Below are 5166 nucleotides of genomic sequence, written 5' to 3'. Positions count from 1 at the left end.
AAAAAAAAAAAACAGGAAGGATGATTTTCTTTCAGGAAGAGGAAGTAAATAATTTGAGACAATAATATAACTTACTCCAAGTTTAAAAATGAGCAGCATGGTCTAGAATACAGATATAAATTTGATAATGATCAGTGTACAGATCATGGTTGAATCCATGGGAATGGATAAAAACATGGGGAGTATTTCAGACTTCTGATCAAAGAAATTATCAAGACCAAAACTTTTCTACTCATATGCCTCAATATTTACCATGACACCCTGCTCACAATGTTATTTTATTCAGAATACCTTATTTGTCACTCCTATATCCAAGGATTTTTGTTGTTCAGCTGATTGCTTTTCCATTATAGAAGCCAACGAGGTCTCAAAGGCTTCAAGTCTGTCTTTTTTACTACTGTTCTGTATGGTCAAAGGTGGCATAAACTCACCTAGTGGATACTTCTGAGTGGGCTTTTTTTAAATTGGTGGGTTTTGTTTGTTTTGTTTTGGTTGTGAGACAGTGTCTTGCTCTGTTGCCTGGAGTGTAGTGGTGTCACCATAGATCACCGCAATCTTGAGCTTCCCGGAGTCAAGTGATCCTCTTGCCTCACCTTCCCAAGTAGCTAGAATTATAGCCCCATGTCACCACACTTGGCTAACTATTTAATTTTGGGTCGAAGGGGGGGAGGTCTTGCTATGTTTCTCAGGCTGCTTTCAAATTTGTGGCCTCAAGCAATTCTTCTACCTCAGTCTATCAATGTACTAGAATGTATAATATGTACAATGTACATAGACATGAGCCACCTGTGCCTGGCCTGAATGGAATGTTCATTCTGCCTAGTGATGGGACCTGTTATGAGACTGCTCTTGTTGTTGCTATGCCTCTGCAACAGCTTTTCTTTCTACCTACCTGGTACTTCTGATTTCCCAACAAATCTGTGAGCCCTTAGTATTCTTATGATAAAGCCTATTTTCCTTAAGTAAGTTAGAGCTGATGTATTAATCAGCTCAGGCTGCCATAACAAAATACCACAGATTGAGTGGCTTAAACAACAGAAATTTATTTTATCACAGTTTTGGAGGCTGGAAGTCTGAGATCAAGTTGTCGGCATGGTCAGGTTTAGGTGAGGGCTCTTTTCCTGGCTCGCAGATGGCAGCCTTCTGGTTGTGCCTTCACAAGGCAAAGAGAGACTCCTTCTTTCTCTTCCTCTTCCTCTAAGGCCACAGTTCTACAGAACTAAAGGCACTATCATAAAACCTTATTTAACCTTAATTATTTCCTGCAGACCTTGTCTCCCAAGATGAATAGTCATATTAAATGTATGGATTTTGGAAGGACACAATTCTGTACATAGCAGCTGGTTCCTGTAGCTCCCAGCCAACCTACCCAAACCAATACAGATAGAAGTCTATTTTTTTCCCTGAAGCCTCAACTATTCTAGCTCTAACCCTCTTTGTTCCCTTTACTAATGTTTTCTCTCTTTCTTATTTATTTGTTTATTTGAGACAAGGTCTCACTCTGTCACCCAGGTTAGAGTGCAGTGGCATGATCACAGCTCACTGCTACCCCACACTTCTTGGCTTAAGTGATCCTCCTGCCTCAGCCTCCCCAGGATCTAGAACCACATGTCAAGCTAATTTTTTTATTCTTTTCAGAGACAGTATCTCACTATGTTGCTCAGGCAGGTCTCAAATTCCTAACTTAGGTGATCCTCCTGCCTTGGTCTCCCAAAGTGTTAAAATTACTGGCATGAGCCCCTATGCCTGGCCTAAATTTCTTTACTTTAAATTCTCTTAATTAAATCATGGTTCCTAATATACATTTTATTCTTCATTTTTGTTATGTAGTGTTATAGCCTTAAAGATGATCTATTTCAGTAGTTATCAAACTTGGTGGCTTATTAGGCCCATAAGAACATTTTTTAACCTGTTTCCCATGCTCCACTACAGACCAATGATGTCAAAACCTCTCAGACTATGCCAGATAATATTATTTTTTTTATATACTCCCGTTTCATGTTTATCAGTTTTGTATTCCAACGTGATTATAAACTATACTGATAGAAACTTCTGTATTTACTTAGCAATAATAACAGTTATACAGCATGGATGCATATTTAGTTACCAGTTAACAAGATCCTTTATGTAGTGGTCCTTAATCCTAATCACATATCAATCATTTCAGACAAGGTGGTTTGGAAAAAGCCTGCACCTCCCTCATCCCCCTGTCTGATGGGTCAGTATCAGGTGAGGCCTGAACTTTATGTGCAGACATAGTTGAGAATCACCAGTAACTTATTTCCTGTTTAAATGGATAAGTAAGTGAGCACAACCTGTTATAACATATCAACCTCATTTATCTCTAAAGATGAAAAACACTGCCTGGACAAATTTCTTCACCAACTCACCCAGATTACGTGGGCCTAAGAGAGTCTGCAGAAAGACTGAATAGTGAATTCTGTTGCCAGATGCACCAATGGACAATTAATCTGCCAACATACTGAGGATCCCTACAGAATAAAGTGTCACATCAACTCTAAAACCAGACACGTAAACACAAATTATCACCAATATGATAAAATGGAAAAGTTTTTTGGTACTCTGCTTTCCACCACCCTCTGCATTTCCAGAGTTTTAAAAGTGAAGTCCAGTTAGTGTATTGGCTCATTTGATTAATATATTGATTCCGCTGATATATTTCTGCATTTCCTAATGCAGGAGCCACCTCAAGTTGTTTGTAGCCAAGCAACTACACATCCATTGTGGACCCAGTTTCTCTCCCCCACTTTCCACCTCTTACTCCCAGTGAATATGCCTATTTCATTTGGGGGCAAATGTTACATGCTTTCTAAATACATAAGTTTTACATCTTAGAAAACAAAGACCAGAAGGAAGCACACCCATAATAAAGAAAAGTAAGTTAGGTTTATTTTTCTTGCTCCAGCAGGTAAGACTGCACCCTTGAGTAACTATAGGACCATTCATTAAGTGGAACTGGGAGGGGCTTTTTATAGAATTTGGACTTGAACTGATGATCCTAAGGAGGATTTGAGGAAGGAGGAACTAGTGCTACCTTAGATGTTGTCAAGAAATAGGGTCAGCTCAGTGAAAGGGCACCGCATTAGTGTTTATCTAGAACATGAGAGGATTGGCTGCGTGCAGTGGCTCATACGTAATCCTAGCACATTGAGAGCCTGAGCCAGGAGGGTGGCTTGACTCCAGGAAGTCAAGGGAACCTAGGCAACATGGTGAGACCACCATCCCTACACAAAGTTTACACATTAGCCAGGTATGATGGCATAGGCCTGTACTCCTAGCTATTCAGGAGACTGAGGCAGGAGGATTGCTTGAACCCAGAAATCCAAGGTTACATTGAGCTATGATGGGGCCTCTAAATTCTAGCTAGGGCTACAGAGTGAGACACTGTTTCTTTCTTTATATATATATATACATATATATATATATTTTTTTTCTTTAAAGAGAGGATTAGAACAGATACAGATTCGAGCTATCTTTGGTAAAAGAGCAATAGTGCCTTCTGTTAGATATGAGAAAAAGATGTTTAATTTTCTTTATGGTTTTGTAAGGACCTTCTCTGTCTCGTTCCAAACACGGTCACAGAAAGGGTTTGTATGGATAATGTTTATGTTCTGTGAGTGTCGATTAAGTTCAGTTGGGCTTATCATGGCCTGGTTGAATGAAGGCCTGCTTTTGACTTTCTCATGAGTTAAAAATGAAAAGGTCTGGGCGGTGCCTGTGGCTCAAAGGAGTAGGGAGCTGGCCCCATATGCTGGAGGTGGCGGGTTCAAACCCAGCCCCAGCCAAAAACTGCAACAAAGAAAAGAAAAGGCCTAAACCCCTAAAAGGTTGGTTATCAAGGACAAGCTTCCTTTGACCCCTACCCAGGCACAGTGTAGACTGGTGATTTTCCCCATCATGTATCAGACACCAGGAATATAAATTGCTTTATTACCCTTCACTAGCCTGCATATTTATAGCAATTCAGAGAGGAAATAAATGGGCTGACTTTAGCAACCTGTTCAAGTGTTTTAGGCATTTTGAGATATTAAAACACAGACACCATTATCCCAGAGACAAACTATCTGTTTTTCTGGGTTCTATTCTTTTTAGACTTCTGAAGATTGATTTATGTAGCATGTGCCCTTACTGTTCTTTTGTGCATTAATACACAATTCCTTGACATCTAGAAATTCAGGTGCTACATGACAAACGAGTCTGCCTCATTCCTCTGCTAATAAGTTTTTCACTTTTACCCATCCCACATTCCTTATACAATCCCCAACGGCAAGAAAACTATTTGAAAGCAATAAATCTTGGGGCTTACGTTATGTTTCCCATTACAGACACCTTCACTGGAATTCTTCCAATATTCTTATAAGTAAGAAAACCATAATGCCCTTGTTTCCACTTTGAAGCAGCAAAAATGTACTAGAGTTTGTCTATATAGATTTGAACTTGAACTGATGATGGTAACATCCATAGATCACTAGTATAAGAAATTACCGGAAGCCTTGATAATAATCTATATTTTAAATTGTATCCAAAACTATAAAAACAGAATCTTTGAGAGTAGGGGAGGGCATTGATCTGCTGGGGACACTCATGTGCATTAAACTTAATTGGTTTTTTATCTCCTACATCGGAACACAGATTGATGTGTGTTACTGTGTGTGTATGGGTATGAATAAAGACTTGACTATAAGCAATTTGACTCCAGATGTCGCCCTCACCTAGAAAAGTGGCTGACACTTGGTTTATACTCAGTAGTTACTGGTTAAGTAAACTATAGCTGGGCAGAAAAACACGGGGCGTGTTATATATAAACAAGCACGGGTGAGTAAGGAGGAAGTATAAATCACCAACTGAGCTCTCCTTTTTTTGTTACCTGTACTTTCCCATGAGCCTTAAGCCAAGACTAGTGCCTGGAGATGGGTAGATTCCGAAAGCCTAGGCAGAGATACCGATTTATTTTAACCTCTGGGGTTAAAAAGGAGGGTGGGTGGGGCTGGGAGTTGAACGAAAAGAAACAAACACAGTTTTAAATCCTGAAGAAGTTCAGGTAGCAGTTTGTTTTTGTTTGGTTTGCTTCTGCTCTATTGCTTGTTTTAAACCAGAGACCACTAAGCCCCTACCTCAGACAGGCATTGATTAGAACCAGAGGGA

This window comes from Otolemur garnettii, unplaced genomic scaffold, assembly GCF_000181295.1.
Source record: "Otolemur garnettii isolate 467f Iridium unplaced genomic scaffold, OtoGar3 scaffold00322, whole genome shotgun sequence".
Classification (NCBI taxonomy): domain Eukaryota; kingdom Metazoa; phylum Chordata; class Mammalia; order Primates; family Galagidae; genus Otolemur; species Otolemur garnettii.
This window is presented reverse-complemented; position numbering follows the sequence as displayed.